We start from the raw sequence: 18910 nt of genomic DNA, 5'->3' as shown, positions 1-18910 counted from the left end.
ACATGAGTATTTTTCTCATCACTGAAAACCAGACGAGTGTGTAATTATCCCACTGAAATGGAATTTCTCAAGAAAAGGAAATGGAAGAAACATTTTCTTGTTGCACTGGATGAAAAGAGTGCTAAATATGTTGAGATGTTTTATAACTTTATATAAAACCATAGCACATCAACATAAATAAACATCATCAATGGAGGCATAGCACTCTGTGTTATTAATTACCGAAATCTCATATTTTAAGTCTCTTGACACTCAGGTTAGAACTAAATGATGACTGAGAATCTCACCCAGCATTAATTAGCAAGAAGGTGTTTTGAATGATAATAAAACTGTCAATTAACATTTATTTACTTTTGAAACAGGTGTTAAATGATTGATTTCAAAGTGCAATAATAAAGTTTGCTTTGTAACTAGAGCTGTGAAAAATATTCAGTCTAAACTAAAAGAAGCTAAAAAAGAGCACATTTTCTAGATGTAAGTAAACAATAACTCCCTAAATAATTATATTGGCACCATGGATAATCTCTAATATTCCAGTATGTATCACTAATACATATCTTTCTTTCAGCATATTCAGCAATAGTCCAAAAGAATTTGAAAAATGTCCTGATTTCAAACTTTCAGAACTACAGAGACAAGGCATATAAGGTAGCAAGAGAATAAGGATAAGGAATAAGGAATGGATAAGGAATATCTAGAAGGTGAATAAGGAATGGTGTGAGGGGATATGATGTGTTTAGGTGGTATCCATTTTTGGTCCTCAGCTAACAGTAGAAATGTTTGTGCCATACTACAATTAATGTACTAAGAAAATTCTTGTTCTTAGAATCCTTACAAATATGGCATATATGGAACAGGCACATAGTATTAAGAGCACATCTTCGAGGTACTTTTCCAACATTATAATGAAATGGTTACAAAGCCAAAATAAAAATGATTAAAATTGGAAAATAATTTCCTGAAATTAAGTAGAAACACATAACAGAAATGTACCCACATTTTGGCTTCAAAAGTGTTTTTTCTTATGAATTGCAAGAGCTAACAAACAAATAAAGATTGGGAAGATACACAAGGTTCAAACTGGACAGGGATGTGTCAATAATTCTACTTAGATTCCAAATGTTCAGCTTTATTCAAACAATATTTAATAACAATTAAACAAACTCTACATAGATTACCTGCATAGTTAAGTTGAAAAGGATAAGGTTTGGAGATATGAATCAAGGTAGAAACACAACATATGCTTGATTCTTAAAATCACACAAACTATGGGCAAAGTCATGGTTACAAATAAGTATAATAAAATGAACTTTATTAAATTCTCATCTGTACTGGGCTTAGCTGCTCAGTGGTGTCTGATTCTTTTTGACCCTGTGGACTGTAGCCTGCCAGGCTCCTCTGTTCATGGGGATTCTCCAGGCAAGAACACTGGAGTGGGTTGCCATGCCTTCCTCCAAAGGATCTTCCCAACCCAGGGATCAAACCCAGGTCTCCTGCATTGTAGGCAGATTCTTTACCATCTGAGCCACCATGGAAGCCCAAGAATACTGGCGTGGGTAGCTTTTCCCTTCTGCAGGGGATCTTTCTGACCCTGGAATCAAACCAGGGCCTCCTGTATTGCAATTGGATTCTTTATCATCTGAGCCATCAGGGAAGTCCAAATTATCTTATGTGATGATTAATTTTATATGTCAACTTCACTTGCTGATGAGATAGATATCCAGTTAAACATTATTTCTGGATGTGTCTGTGAGAGTGTTTCCAGAAGAGATTAGCATTGGAGTGGGTAGGCTAAGTAAACAGATGGACTCTCCATGATATGGCATCATTGAAATCATATGGAAAGATATGGGCATCATTCAATCACTGAAGGCTTGAACAGAATACAAAACAGAGGCAGGAAGAACTCACACTTTCTCTCTGATGCTGGACAGCCTCACTGACGCAATGAACATGAACCTGGGCAATCTCCAGGAGATGCTGAGGGACGGATAGGCCTGGGGTGCTGCAGTCCATGGAGTTGCAAAGAGTAGGACATGACTGGGCAGCTGAATGGCAAGAGCAGTCTAATAGCTAGGGTTTCCCGGGTGGTGCTAGTGGTAAAGAACCGACCTGCCAGTGCAGGAGACCTATGAGACACAGGTTCAATCCCTGGGTCAGGGAGATCTCCTGGAGGAGGGAATGGCAACCCACTGCAGTATTCTTGCCTGGAGAATCCCATGGACAGAGGGGCCTGGTGGGCTACAGTCCATGGGGTCACAAAGAGTAGGACAGGACAGAAGCTTGAGTTGCGACATCAGTCTCCTGCTCTCAGAAAGGAACTTGCACCTTTGGATCTTAGCCCTTTGGACTCAGACTGGAACTATACCCACCAGCCTTTGCGGGTCTCCTGTTTACAAATGGGAGATGGTGGGCCTTCTCAGCCTCCACAGTCAGGTGAGGCAATTCCCCAAATCTCTCTTTCTCTAACTTGTAGATACATAGGCAGACAGCAAAGATAAAACTGTATAGTCAGAAATGGATATATATAGAGACTTGCAGTGAAGAAGGGAATGGCAACCCACTCCAGTACTCTTGCCTAGGGAATTTCATGGACAGAGGAGGAAACTGGCGAGCTATGGTCCATGGGGTCACAAAGAGCTGGACACAACTGAGCAATTAGCACACACAGACTTGTAGGTCTATTTCTCTGGAGAACTACAACCATACATATTTTGTTACCAAGAGTCAGGTATTACTATTTCCTGACCCAGGAATCGAACCAGGGTCACGTTCATTGCAGGCAGATTCTTTACCAACTGAACAATCAGGGAAGTCCTACTATAACAAATATACACCCAAAAACGTGAAAGTAGTTTTGGACCTGACTGGAAAAGTTTTGAGGTATATGCTATAAAAAGCCGAAGTTGCCACAGAGGAATTCTAAAAGTTAATCTGATAGACACTCAGAAAGTAAAGAGGAGAACTTTTATATTAATGCATACAAATATTATATACATAATATGTATATGAATTTCTATGCATATATATGCATCCATACGCATATGGTGTGCTGTGCCTAGTCGCTTAGTCATGTCCAACTCTTTGCAACCCCCCTGACTGTAGCCTGCCAGTCTCCTCTGTCCATGGAGTTCTCCAGACCAGAATTCTGGAGTGGGTTGCCATGCCCTCCGCCAGGGGATCTCCCCAACCCTGGGATTGGACCTAGATCCCCTGCATTGCAGGAGAATTCTTTACCATCTGAGCCATCTGGGTAGCCCTTATATGCATATAAATCATACAAAATGACACGTGTTTTACCTAAGAGGATGTCATACAAAATAAAGAAAGAAAGTGAAGTCACTCAGTCATGTCCAACTCTGCAACCCCACGGACTGTAGCCTACCAGGCTCCTCCGTCCATGGGATTCTCCAGGCAAGAATGCTGGAGTGGGTTGCCATTTCCTTCTCCAATACAAGAGAGAAAAAGCTTTATATAATTTATCAATCCAAATGTATTTGTTGATGTTATGTAGTACATTTATAATATAATTTATCAATCCAAATGTATTTGTTGATGTTATGTAGTACATTTATAATATAATTTATCAATCCAAATGTATTTGTTGATGTTATGTAGTACATTTATAATATAATATAATTTATCAATCCAAATGTATTTGTTGATGTTATGTAGTACATTTATAATATAATATAATTTATCAATCCAAATGTATTTGTTGATGTTATGTAATACATGCAAGTATCCTAAGTTGCTTCAGTCATGCTAGACTCTGCAGTCCCATGGACTGTAACCCACCAGTCTCCTCTGTCTGTGGGATTTTCCAGGCAAGAATACTGGAGTGGGACGCCATGCCCTCCTCCAGGGAATATTGCCAACCCAGGGATCGAACACTTGTATCCTGCAACTCCTGCATCACAGGCAGATTCTTTACCACTGAGCCACCAGGGAAGCCAGTTATTACATATATCTGCATATGTACACAAATTTTGTATATGTGCTTTGTTACAAAACACATTTTTAGACTATTAATTTGATGGTAGTATAGTAGTCTGCTGCTTCATGAGTTACTTGTCTATCTCACTTTTTTTTTTTCAGGTTTGATATCTTTATTCAGAGGGTGATTCAACTACAGAATGAAGTATTTTTAGCATTATGAAATCCAAAGTTTTAAAATCTTATTTCCTTGCAATTCTGTTTATTACAATTTTATAATCCTGAAGAGATTCTCTTATCTGAAGTTTTTCATGCATTCGGGTATTTTGCATGATGTCTGATGTGATCAGCAATAAAGGTTGCAATAAAGTAGTAGCTATGATCATAACCCTCTTGTAATCTGAAAACAACAGGGATTTTCTTTTCTGTACAGGCAGCTATGAAGTTATCAGGAAGTAACTGTCCATCTGAAAGGAACTAGTCATCTTTCCCTTAATCAATTAGTATATCCAGCTAAGAACCTGGATAGGACTTCACAAGTAGCATCATAAGCCTCCCATTTAATTTGATCTGTTCCCAAATATCCAATAAAAGCTTTTTTGCCCCAATGACAGAGCACTGGGTTGCAAAGTGGAGCAAATGCTGACACAGATTTGTATTTTCCAGGATTCTTCAAAGTACAAATCAGAGCTCCGTGGCCTCCCATTGAGTGGCCAAAAACAGACATCTTTTGGGGGTCCACTGGAAAATTGTCATTCACGAGTTGGGGAAGCTCCTTCCTTAGGTAAGAGTACATTCTATAATTAGTTTTCCAAAGATCTTCAGTATCATTGACAGAAAACCCAGCATCAGTGCCAAAGCCCCAGCTGTCTTCTTCTCCTTTAATATTGCAGCCACGAGGGCTGGTATCTGGAGCAATGACAAGGCCATGTTCTGAAGTAGCTTGATGATAACCAGATTTTGATATAAAATTTTGTTCTGTGCAAGTTAAACCAGACAGCCATCACAGCACAGGGCATTTTCCAGTTTCTGCCTTTGGTGATAAATAGACAGCAAATTTCATTTTGCACTTCAATTCAACACTGTCATGTTCAAAAACTTTCTGCAGTCCGCCAAAGCACTTGCTGCCGGAAACCTGTTTTGATGCCATTCTTCTTCTGTCCAATTACTACTTGCTCTTTGGTCTGTACCAAAGTGTAGATGATCCTCCAGTGGCGGCGGGAAGAGCAGCTGCCTATCTCACTGTTTTAAAATGCTTAGTTACATGTGTTCCCCACCCCGATTATAAAAAAAAAAAATGCTTAGTTATTTCACCTGTATGAAATTAGGATGAATTGTAAAATTAAAATAATTTTGGACAAATAAGATTATTAAAACTTTCACAAAAAGTGACAAAATGCTTTAGAAAATGTTGCATCTTTTTTGTCTCCATCAATAATTTTCTCCTTAGAAAATTCTTCAACATTCCAAAACCTAATAAGAATTTAGATACAATTGATTATGTTATTTATATGGCCTCATTTCTATATTAGATTTTAATCACTCTGAAGTTAATTTGATATGTTAACAGAGTGATTATTAGACTACTTCTCCAGTTAATTCAAAACTATTAATTGCTCAACACATTTACAACATATTCTATTTCTTTAGCTGGCACATTTATTATGCAACCATTCACTCAGTACTCTAGAATTTGTTTATTACATTTTTTTTCCACAAGAGCATTTCTATTTCAGCACTTGTTCATTTAGATTACTGAAGAATTCTAATGCATTTTCAAATATACTTCTTTGGAAATTATTTTATGTTTGTAGTTATCTTATACCTCATATACCCTCACCCAATGCTCCTATTATTAATATCTTTCATTAACATTAGCTATTATAATAAATCTTTTAATTATTTATAACACAGCATTCTTGTTGTTCTTTGTTTTCTTCTTGAAAGCTTTGTTTATTTATTTAAATAAACAATGGCAATAATTTTTATTAACAATTTTATTGAAATCGCTTGGAATTTAGAGATCAAATCTACAATGATTGAAATCTGGATAAGATACTTTAAGCAAATCTAAAAATTTAGTATCCATATACTCAAATTTTTAATTGATTTCAGGAAGGTTTTTTTCTTATATATTTTTTATATTTCTTGATAAAGATTTTACCCCTTATTTTCTCAGTGAGAACATTATTAATTTGATTTGTCCATTTATAATTGGCCATTTTAATAACATTAATTCTTCCAACCCGTGAACACAGTATATACGTCCATTTGTTTGTGTCATCTTCAATTTCATTCACCATGTCTTATAGTTGTCTGAATATAGGCCTTTTACCTCTCTGTTTAGATTTATTCTTGAGTATTTTTTAAATTTTTGGTACAATTGTAAAAGAGATTGATTTCTTAATTTACCTTTCTGATAGTTTGTTGTTAGTACGTAGAAACATTGTACCCTTCGACTTTACTGAATTCATGCATAAATTCTAATGTGATTTCAGTGATTTCTCTAGAACTTTCTATAAACAACATTGCCATCTACAAATAGTGACAATTTTACTTCTTCTGTCCCATTTTTCCTTTATTTATTTTTATTTTCTCTTGTAGCTGAACTATACTATAATATCATTGTTGTCTGAAAATATGCTTAATTTCAATTTTCTCAAGTTTATGGGTATTTGTTTTTGTTCTTGCATGTGTTCTCCCATGGATAATGTTCTGTGTACTTAAAAACTGTATTCTGCTGCTTTTGGTTGGAATGGTTACACACACACACACACACACAGACATACACAGAGTATATCTAGTCTAGTCTAATGTGTCCTTTAAGGTCAATGTTTTCATATCGATTTTCTATATGGATGATCTATATGGATCGGCTTCCCTTATAGCTCAGTTGGGAAAGAATCTGCCTGCAATGCAGGAGACCTGGGTTCGATTCCTGGGTCGGGAAGACCTCCTGGAGAAGGAAATGGCAACCCACTCCAGTATTTTTGCTTGGAAAATCTCATGGATAGAGGAACCTGGTGGGCTACAGTCCATGGGGTCACAACAGTCCACGGGGTCGCAAGAGCAGACACGACTTAGCAACTAAACCACCACCATGGACAATCCATTCCTTGATATAAGTGATATGGTGAATCCTCCTTCTATTATTTTGTTACTGTCAGCTTCTCCATTTACATGTGTTAATAACCACTTTCTGTGTTTAGGTGCTCCTATGTTGAGTGTATATATATTACAGTTATATATATCTTCTTGTTGGATCAACCAGTTTTTTACTATGTAATATTCCTTGTCTCTTGTTAGAGCTTTGTTTTAAAATCTACTTTGTCTGATATAAGTATTACTACTCCCGCCATTTTTCCTTTTTCCATTTTTATTAAATATCTTTTTTCCATTACTTCACTTTACTGTGTGTATCTTTAGATCTGAAGATCATCTCTTGTAGAGAGCAAAGATATGGGTCTTGTTTTTAACCATTCAGTCACTATATGTTTTGATTGGGGCATTGAGACTGTTTTAATTTAAAGTGATTATTGCTAGTATTGCTACTTAATCGCTTTCCGGTTATTCTTATTTTTTTCTTTTTTGTTCCTTCTTTTCCTCTCTTCCTTGTGATTTGATGACTTTCTGTAGAGTTTATTTGAATCACGATTTCTATTTGTGTGTGTACATGTATGTATTTATTGTAGGTTTTTAGTTTGTATTGCTATAAAAACATACATGTTCATGTATATTTATATGTATAGCATATTTACAAAAGTTATATGCTAAAATATAAAAATATATATGTTACAAAAATGTATATGTGTGTGTGCTAATCACTCAGTCATGTCTGACTCTTTGTGATGCCATGGACCAGGCTCCTCTGGCCATGGAATTCTCCAGGCAAAATACTGGAGTGCATAGCTATTCCCTTCTCCAGGGGATCTTCCCAACCCAGGGATCGAATCCAGGTGTCCTGTATTACAGACCTGTATTACAGGTCTCCTGTATATATATATATATATTTGATCTATGTTCAAAGACATTCTAAAAACCCTGTATTTTTACTCACCCTCTCCTAATGTTTAATGTTTTGAAATCATATTTTCCACATTTTATTTTTGAGTGTTCCTTAACTAATTGTGGATATAGGTAAGTTTAATATTTTGCCTTTTAATCATCCTACTAGCTTTGTAAATGTTTGATTTACTAACCTTACTGTATATTTGATTTTACCAATGAGAATTTTCCTTTTTTTTTTTTTTTTTTTAATATTACTAGTTCTGGTCTTTCATTTTCCACATGGAGCAATTCCATAAACATTACATGTGCAGCCTGCTTAGTGGTGCTAAACTCTTAGCTATTGGTTATTTGTAACACATTTTCTCTCTCCTTCAGTTCTGAATGATGACCTTGCCAGGCAAAGAATTTGTGGATGTAGGTTTTTTCTTTCATTTCTTTGAAAATATCATGTGACTCCCTTCCTACCTGTAAACTTTCACCTATAAAATCAGTTGATAATCTTATGGGAGTTCCCTTGTAAGTAACTAGTTCTTTTCTCCTGCTGCTTTTAAGATTCTCTCCTTAGCTCTAATCTTTGCCATTCTAATTATAACCGGTTTTGGTATGCACCTTTTTGGGTTCACTGTGTTTTGGACTCTCTGTTCTTCCCAGACCTGGGTATTTGTTTCTTCCCTCAGAATATGGAGGTTTTTAACTATTATCTCTTCAAATACATTTTCTGCCCCTTTTTCTCTCTCTCATCTCCTTTTGAGACCCCCATTATGGAAATATTAGTATGATGCTATCCCAGAGGCCTCATAAACTGTCCTCATTGTTTAAATTTTTCTGTTCCACTTGGGTGATTCCCACTACTCTGCCTTCCAGTTTGCTAATTCTGTTTCTTTGCATCATCCAATCTACTGTTGATCCCCCATAGTGTATTTTGTTCAGCTATTGTATTCTTTAGCTATATTTGACACTTTTTATATTTTCTAAGTCTTTGTTTCACTATGTTCACCCACTCTTCCCCCAAATTCATTGAGCATTTAATGGCCAGTATCATGAACTCTGCATCAGGTAGATTGTTTATCTTCACTTGATTCTTTATCTGAGGTTTTGTCTTGTTCCTCCATTTGGAACATATTCTCTCTCTTCATCTTCCCTAATTCTCTGGACTTATTTCTCTTTATCAGGTAGGTTGGTTCAGTTCAGCTCAGTCGCTCAGTCATGTCTGACTCTGCAACCCCATGAACTGCAGCACAACAGGCCTCCCTGTCTATCGCCAACACACGGGGTTTACTCAAACTCATGTCCATTGAGCCGGTGATGCCATCCAACCATCTCATCCTCTGTCGTCCCCTTCTCCTCTGGCCTACAATCTTTTCCAGCATCAGGGACTTTTCTAGTGAGTCATTTTTTCACATCAGGTGACCAAAGTGTTAGTTTCAGCTTCAGCAGCAGCCCTTCCAATGAATATTCAGGACTGATTTCCTTTAGGATGGACTGGTTGGGTCTCTTGCTATCCAAGGGACTCTCCAACATCACAGTTTAAAAGCATCAATTCTTTGGCACTTAGCTTTCTTTATAGTCCAACTTTACATCCATACACAACAACTGGAAAAAACATAGCTTTGACTAGACATAACTTTGTTGGCAAGATAATGTCTCTGCTTTTTAATATGCTGTCTAGGTTGGTCATAACTTTTCTTCCAAGGAACAAGCGTCTTTTAATTTCATGGCTGCAGTCACCATCTAAAGTGATTTTTGAGCCCCTCCCTAAATAAATAAATAAAGTCTGTCACTGCTTCTACTGTTTTTCCATCTATTTGCCATGAAATGATGGGACCAGATGCCATGATCTTAGTTTTCTGAATGTTGAGTGTTAAGTCAACTTTTTCACTCTCCTCTTTCACACTCATAGCAAACTCCCTCTTCCAACAACACAAGAGAATACTCTACACATGGACATCACCAGTTGGTCAATACCAAAATCAGATTGATTATATTTTTTGCAGCCAAAGATGGAGAAGCTCTGTACAATCAGCAAAAACAAGACTGGGAGGTAACTGTGGCTCAGACTATGAACTCCTTATTGCCAAATTCAGACTTAACTTGAAGAAAGCAGGGAAAACCACTAGACCATTCAGGTATAACCTAAATAAAATCCCTTACAACTATACAGTGGAATGACAAACAGATTAAAGGGATTAGATCTGATAGAGTACCTGAAGAACTATGGATGGAGGTAGGTTGGTTATGGCTCCCCAAATCTTGGAGAAGTGGTCTTATGTAGGAGATTTCCTGTGGGGCACAGAAGCACACTTCCCACTGGTCATCACATATTAAGGGCCTTTCTACTGTGGTGGGTCTGGGAGGGAGAGCTGGCCATGGGTGCAGTTGGCTACTAGCCCTGCCTTGTGTAATGAGTCCTAGCCCACTGGTGGAAAGTACTAAATCCCTCCATGGGTTACTACATGGACTGGGGAGTACCAGGGTTGATATTGGTCCCCTGGTTGGGGAGTAAGCCTCTGGGGCTCATATGCTAGAAAGAGGACTCTAAAATTGTACATGCCATCATTTGAATGAGATTTCAAAATTGGCAGCCACTAGCAAATATCCTCAGAGGAAATCACTGTTGCTTCAAGCCTTTATGGGAATTTCTGCAAAATCATCAAGTGGGTCTGTCCCAGGCTTTGTTTAAAATATCTTCTCTGCATTGGAATTCAGGTGAAAGTGAGTTCAGGGTGATCCAATTCCATCATGTTGGCCACACCCTGGCAGTTGATTTTTAAGCAATATAAATTTATCTGCAAATAATACATGTTTTAACTCCCATCAAAAAATTAACTGCAGTGCTAAACATTAAAAAAGTACACATTTTCCACTTAATTTTACTTTTGCTCCATTTGCATCAAAGGGAAATAGCATACTGATTTTATATCACAACATAAATTCTCTATTCTTGTCAGTAATAGATATCAGATTCTATCAGATACTTTTAGCACTTATTTTTTGTAGTAAATATTTTCCCTATTCATTCCTTTTTATAGGCTAATACACTTATTCAAAATCTTCATTTTTCTATTTACATGTATCAGGATATATATAAATACATATTTTCTATTTATATTATTGCCGTTGTTAAATTGCTCAGTCATGTCTGACTCTGTGAACTCATGGACTGCAGCATGCCTGGCTTCCCTGTCCTTCACCGTCTCCCAGAGCTTGCTCAAACCCATATCCGTGGAATCGGTGATGCCATCCAACCATACTGTCCTCTGTCATCACCTTCTCCTCCTGCCTTCTATCTTTCCCAACATCAGGGTCTTTTCTAATGAGTCAGCTTTTCATATCTGGTGGCCAAAGTATTGGAGTTTAAGCTGCAGCATCAGTCCTTCCAATGAATATTCAGGACTGATTTCCTTTAGAATTGACTGGTATGACTCCTTGCACAACAAAAGACTCTCAAGAAACTTCCCCAACGCAACAGTTCAAAAGCATCAGTTCTTCTGTGCTCAGCCTTCTTCATGGTCAAGCTCTCATATCCCTACATGACTACTGGAAAAACCATAGCTTTGACTAGATGGGTCTTTGTCAGTAAAATAATGTCTCTGTTTTTTGATTGGCTATGTTTGTTATAGCTTTTCTCCCAAGGAGCAAGTTTCTTTTAATTTCTTGGCTCCAGTCACCATCCGCAATAATTCTGGAGCCTCCCCCCACCCCCCAAAAAAAATCTGTCACAGTTTCCATTGTTTCCCCATCTATTTGCCATGAAGTAATGGGACAAGATGCCATGATCTTAGTTTTTTGAATGTTGAGTTTTAATCCAGGTTTCTCACTCCACTTTCACCTTCACCAAGAGTCTCTTTAGTTCCTCTTCGCTTTCTACCATAAGGGTGGTATTATATGCATATATGAGGTTACTGATATTTCTCCTGGAAATCTTGATTCCAGCTTGTGCTTCATCCAGTCCAGCATTTTGCATGATGTACTCTGCATATAAGCAGGGTGATAATATACAACGTTGATGTACTCCTTTCCCAATTTTGAACCCTCCTGTTGTTCCATATTCGGTTCTAACTATTGCTTCTTGACGTGCATACAGGTTTCTCAGGAGGCAGGTAAGGTGGTCTGATATTCCCATCTCTTTAAGAATGTTCCACAGTTTTTTGTGGTCCACACAGTCAAAGGCTTTAGCAGACCTAATGAAGCAGATGATTTTCTGGCATCCCCTTGCCAGATGATCCAACAAGCATCAACAATTGGATCTCTGATTTTTCTGCCTTTTCTCAATCCAGCTTGAACATCTGGAAGTTCTTGGTTCATGTACTGTTGAGGCCTAGCTTGGAAAATTTTGAGCATTACTTTGCTAGCCATGGAATGAATGCAATTGTGCGGTAGTTTGAACTTTGGTGTTGCCCTTCTTTGGGATTGAAATGAAAACTGACCTTTTCCAGTCCTGTGGCCACTACTGAGTTTTCCAAATTTACTGGCATACTGAGTCCAGCACTTTAACAGCATCATCTTTTAGGATTCGAAATAGCTCAGCTGGAATTCCATCACCTCCATTATATAATCATAATTTTTAAAAATGATATGTTTCTTAAAAGAAAATAAGCTTTAAGAAAATGATTTAGGCTTCCACCAGAATTACTTTTGTATTACTCCTCCTGGCATACCAATAAATATTTCACTTCACATTTCAACAGTATTTGCTCTTAATGTTTTAAAAACATCTCTGCATGTAGTGTTTTATTTAATATTCTCCATGATTTTGCAAATTTAAAACACCATGCACTCCCTTGCTGTTCTAACAATTAAACTATCTGGAAGACTACACAGAACCCTGGGTAATCTGGCACCTAAACCAAGTGCATATCTTTCTAAGAAAGTAACATCTTAAAAATAATTTCTATTTTATAACAGACTAAAATGATTTTAGTCTTTTAGTTTTTTCATTACACCAGGGATACTAATCCTTCATCCAGGGTTAGATCCATATTGCAGTTCACCATGGGGATAGGTTCAGTCCATAATTATAAAAACTGTCATCTGATGACATAACATGCTACCATAATATTTTTTAAGAGAAAATAGCAATGCAAATTCTATTAAATTATAGAGAATGGATGATTTCATTGACAGTATAAAGGACCTGATACAGAGATGTTGCAGGCTAAGTTCAAAGCTAGACCCTACTTATAGAAAATGAGACATAAGGAGACCCCGAAGAGCTCACATTTTCATCCACTGAACAACTCAGTTTCAAGCAACTCCCAATTGCTTTGACAAAAATACTGGTGTTAAGGATGGAATTATGTCCCTTTACCCAAGCTCATATGCTGAAGCACTGACCCTTACTGTGACTGTAAATGGAGATGTCTTTAAAGAGATCATCTGACTATAAAGGGGAGGCTCTAATTCAACAGCACCAGTATCCTTAGACAAAGAGGGAGAGGTCATGGGAGAACATGGAAAGAGGCCACCTTTCACAAGCTAGGAAGAGAGGCCTCACTGGAAACAAACACTGATAATGCTTAATCCTGGACTTCCGGCCTTCAGAACTGTAACAAAATGAATTGTTCAAGCCAAAGAGTCTGTGGCATTTTGTTATAGTAGTGAGAGCAGACAAATGCAGTTGAACTCATTTTATGTTTTAGAAACTATCACAGAGCTCACACTCTCTTAATAGCCACATAGGTTAAAGCACTATACTAGGAAAACCTAGCTTTTTTAATTTACATAATCCTAGTGTTCTTGCCTGGAGAATTCCAGGGATGGGGGAGCCTGGTGGGCTGCCTTCTACGGGGTTGCACAGAGTCGGACACGTCTGAAGCGACTTAGCAGCAGCAGCAGCACACTCTCTTAGATCACCTCCCTAGAGTCTGAAAATACATTGTGATATTCATATTGAAAAAATCATAAGCATGCCTTTTTCATGGCTGACTGAAAGGATGAAACTGCCTAAATGTGTCAATCACAGGAATTGTAATCCATGCCATTCCCACCTACAAAGCATTTTTATTGAAAAGCATTATGTTGAGCGGCGTGCTGTCGCCAGATACACAGATGTGTAGCGTGTGTGTGAAAGTGAATTAGACAATTATTTAGTATTTATCCTTGAATTAGAAATCTGGTAATTCAAGGATAAATACTAAATAATTTGTGCACACATGCTTTATGATGTGAGAAATGAGTTTTATCCATTTGCAGTTTGATGTAGCTCCTATCTTGAGAATATTTTTTAAAAAATGACATAAACAGCAAGAGAGAAACAGAATAATGTCCTGTGATTCCCTGATAGTAGTAGCCGTGATACCTGTATTTCTTTTATTTGATGTGCATTGCATTTCTTGTTAAGACATAGTAAGTTGTGCATTCTGTGAACCAAAATGCGTGAGGGTGTACTGATCTGAAAAATAATATGGTATGTTGCCTCTGAAGCAGTGATGCGAACAAGAAAGAAATAAAAGGCTGCAACTGCTTACACATTTCTGCTCCTGTGTATAAAAAACTAAAAGAATAATAAAAGGAGAATTTGAGCTTATTTATATATCTGGTGCTTTTTTTTTCTATGACACAAAAGAATTCTTATTTTTTTAGATTCTGTTACTCATTACTCTATTAGTCATTGGGATGCTAGGAAATATTGAAGGCAAAAGGAGAAGAGGGTGGAAGAGGATGAGATGGTTGGATGGCATTACTGATTCAATGGACATGAACTTGAGCAAGCTCCAGGATATAGTGGAGGACAGTGAAGCCTGGTGTGCTACAGTCCATGTGGTCACAAAGAGTCAGACATGACTTAGAGACTGAACTACTATTACTTATTGGTGATTCAGCAATTGAAAATTCATCTTTAAAACTGTGGTTATCTTTGTACATAAGTTCAGTTTAAAACAAATGTTGAGACATGATACCAATAAGCATGCATTAATACAATTCATTAGAAAGTGGAATTTAGTGTGAAAGAGTTCCCCCTAGGTTCTATCTAAGATTTTCTGATCCATTAAAATATTGACAAGGCTTTGCTATACAAAAGCCCTAAAGTACATGTGAATTATAGTATAAAAGGAAAAAACAAAACAAACAAAAAACAACAACAACAAAAAAACAGCCAAACAGGAGGTCAGTGGCCCTGGTGAAGATATGTTGAATTCTGAGCAGGACTGGATGGAAGCAGTAGATGGTTCAGTGCTTAAGATCTGGTTGGACAAGGATACCACAGATGTTTTGCCAAAGATATACAAATATGATCAATCACACAAGAATAAGTGCATGTCAGTCAAATTCAGAAGTATACATGTAGATATAAGGCAGAAGGTATTATAAGAGATACAGATACTTTTTGACAGAATTTTTTCCTTTCCTATAGATATACATCAGCCCTTCATATCCCTGCATTTCCTCTCCCATGGATTCAACAAACCATGGATCAAAAACATTAGAAAAAAATTTCTAGACACCTTCAAAAAACAAAACTGGAATTTACTGTACTCTAGCAATTATTTACATAACAGTTCCATTGCATTCACACCTATTTACATAGCATTTAGATTGTTGTCTTTCAGTTGCTCAGTCATGTCTGACTCTTTACAAGCCCATGAACTACAGCATGCCAGGCTTCCCTGTCTTTTACTGTCTCTCAGAGTTTGCTCAAACGCATGTTCATTGAGTCAGTGATACCATCCAACGATCTCATCCTCTGTCTGCCCATTCTCTCTCCTGCACTCAAGCTTACCCAGCATCAGTTGTTTTCCAATGAATCAGCTCTTCCCATCAGGTGGCCAAAGTATTGGAACTTCAGCCTTAGCATACGTCCTTCCAATGAAATATTCAGGACTGATTTCCTTTAGGAGAAGAAGAAGACTCTTGAGAATCCCTTGGACTGATAGGAGATCAAACCAGTCAATCCTAAAGGAAATCAATCCTGATGCAAAGAACTGATATGAACCTGGGCAATCTCTGGGAGATAGTGAAGGATGGGGAAGCCAGGTGTGTTACAGACCATGGGTTCTCAAAGATTGGAGCACAGCCTGGGCCCTCCTTCTTAGTTTTTTTTTTTCTTTCTTTATACCCAGTTGAAGAGAATGGTATTATGGATCAAGAAATTCTTTCTTTTCTCTTTCTCTCTCTCTTCCCCTCTTCCCATTCCTCTGCCTCTCCCTCTCTCTTACTCTCCTTCTCTCTCACTGATTTTCCCTAAAACTTAGCTTTGTTAAATAAACTATTTTATGCAATAAGAAATCCTTTCTTGCTTTTCCTTTTCCTTGATTCAGCCCAACTTGCTAAAGAACAGAGATGAATTTCCTGTCTCTCCTCTCTATATTTCACTTCCCTGTTCAAAAATTTTCAGTAGTTTTCTGTTTGTTAAAGAATAACATTCCACATCTCTGCCATTTAAAACCATATATCTATGCACACTCCAATCCTTACTAACATTTCCAACTTTCCTCTCCACAGTTTGTGTAAAAACACCCTGTTACAGTCAAAGGGATTTTCTGCTACAAACCCATAGACACTGTGTTATCTTTCTGTGTGTCTTCAGATAACCTTTCCTCAAACTTATACACCATATTGTCCTTTTCTAGCTAAACTCCCAGCTGAAATGTCATCTCTTCCTTTCAGAGCAGCATAGCCTTGCAAATCTCTTTTTTCTAAATGTAATTTGTACACCCTACACCATCTGTCTGACATTATTCCATGATAAATGTCCTTCACCTAAGTTTGTTGGCTCCTTATTAATAGAAATCTATTTTAAAAATGGTATTTTACAATACTTAGCAACTTTTTTTTTCTCCAAAAAGTATAGGTATTCGACATTAATTGTCAACAGAGTAAATGTCCAAGTGAAAAGTTTAGTCAGGTCCCTGTAACTGTGAAACAAGATGCCAAAGAAGTGATAACCACAAAATGATAGTCCATAACTAAAGAAAACATGGCAAAATATTTTTAAAGTATGCTCAGCATTCTATGAACCTTACCTTTATACTTCTATACCCCAACAGAGTCAATTTGGTGTCATTGCAATATGTTAGTTAGCCAAAATAAACATATGCAGATAAATGACAAACTGAGGATCATAGAAAAGACAACTGCACTTAAATAGCATATAATTTTAATAGGAAATACTGTTGCTGGTTTTCTATCTCAAATGTCCTCTTGAGTCACCAGTTAGTGGTTGTTCACAAAGAAAATAAAGTTAGTGCACTATGTACATCTGCTGTTTCTATTTAAACTCACAGACAAATAGTTCAGTTTAATATAGCAGACACATTCTGGGGTGGCTGTCCAGTGTAAAACCACCTGTATTCTTTGAGAGCAAGCCTTTCACACAAAATGGTCATCTAACTGGTTTTCTTTTTTTTTTTTCTTTTTTTTTAAATTTGTGTCATGTGCTCTCCACATCACTGACTTAGGTTTTAATTTATGACATTTGAATTCTCTCCACCAGGGACCTCCCTAATGGGCCAGTGGTTAAGACTTCACCTTCCAATGCAGGGGATGCAGGTTTGACCCTTTGCAGGGAGCTAAGATCTCAAGTAGCTCACAGTCAAAAACACTAAGAAACATAGAACAAAAGTAATATTGTAACAAACTAAAGACTTTTAAAAAATGTCCCACATCAAAGAAATCTTTAAAAATTCTCTCCACAAAAATCTGATAACCCTTTTCAGAGACAGATTCTAAAAGTTATCACAACTGAGGATTTCTAAACTTGGAATCTTACTATGTCCATCTTCTCACATGTACACAGAGGCAGTGAAAGAGAAATCAGTAGAAAGAGAAGCTGCTAAGACATAGTGCTACAAGTGGTATGCAAAGAAATGGGGGAGCAATATCTAGCTAAAGGGTGCTACTGACTTGAAGATCTTAAAATAGCCCTGGAAGTTTGTAATAAAATCTATTTGTTTAATCCAGTTGAAGTGACTTTCTGTTATTTGCAATCCAATGTCCTTTCAGGCAAGCCCAAACTATTTAAAAACACTCTCAAGGGAAATTACATGAAATGTTAGGGTTATGTCACTTAAGTCCCGATGCTACAGCAAGAAATTCACAAGCAAGAAGCTGTGATGGAGTAAACTTTACTTTAAAGCTTGATTTAGTGCCACTGAGTATCATTACATATGGCAGCTTACAAATGACTTGTAGAGTGTTTATAACTTATAGTAATAACATAATGTTAATAACTAATAATAATAGGGAATTCAGAACTACCTAAGGTGATAAAAGTGGCTATATTTAGTTTTCAGGAAAAAATTACATATAATATTTTACAATTATTGATAAAGCCATCCACATCATTTATGTTCTTTAGAGTACTATGTACCAAAGAAAGTTTAAGGCAGATTTTGAATCTATATTATCAAATGAGTTGTATATACTCCAGTTTTCATCTTTTGGAGAGTACAATTTTCTGATGCAGCCAATATAAATTAGCTTTATTTTGCCTCACAAATTACAGACTGGATTCATAAAGTGTCACTTTCCCTATACCATGTATAAATAACATATTGTTAGATATGAAGATAGGTCTTCTCCTTGGCTTATACAAAAAAACTAATTGAATGAATTATTAATCTTCTTTGTACATGATATGGATCTGGCTACCTTTATATTTGTGAATGTGAATATACACATAGTGATATACATCAGTTCTTTTAGTTCTCTGATGTAGTAACTTTTATTTCCTCAAAATATAGAAGAAGGAAATGAGATGCAGAAAGTTTAAATATACTTGCTCAGGGCGACAAAGCTAATGAATGTTTGAGCAGCAAAGATATTAACAAGCTAAGTAAAACACATTCACTGCTTTTCCATCACAAAATCGTATCACCTAGCTTTCAGCTTCAGACTCTATGGGAAATTGTTAGCAATATAAACTCTAGAGTCCATCTCACAAACTGAAAAAAAAGCAACCTTTTTGGAAATTTAAAAAAAAAGGTTGAATTAAACTCATACAAACACACACACTTTTCCCAATTTA

The 18910-nt window shown here is 36.8% G+C and overlaps 1 pseudogene; it reads right to left on the bottom strand.

Moving 5' to 3' along the window:
• Positions 1 to 4107: 4107 nt before the first annotated feature.
• On the bottom strand, positions 4108 to 5086 carry LOC133046714 (S-formylglutathione hydrolase-like; annotated as a pseudogene).
• Between the last annotated feature and the right edge of the window lie 13824 nt (positions 5087 to 18910).

The sequence above is a fragment of the Dama dama genome, chromosome 25 (genome assembly GCF_033118175.1).
Source record: "Dama dama isolate Ldn47 chromosome 25, ASM3311817v1, whole genome shotgun sequence".
Taxonomy (NCBI): Eukaryota; Metazoa; Chordata; class Mammalia; order Artiodactyla; family Cervidae; genus Dama; species Dama dama.
Note: the sequence above shows the minus strand (reverse complement) of the source record. Positions and strands in the feature narration are given on the sequence as shown.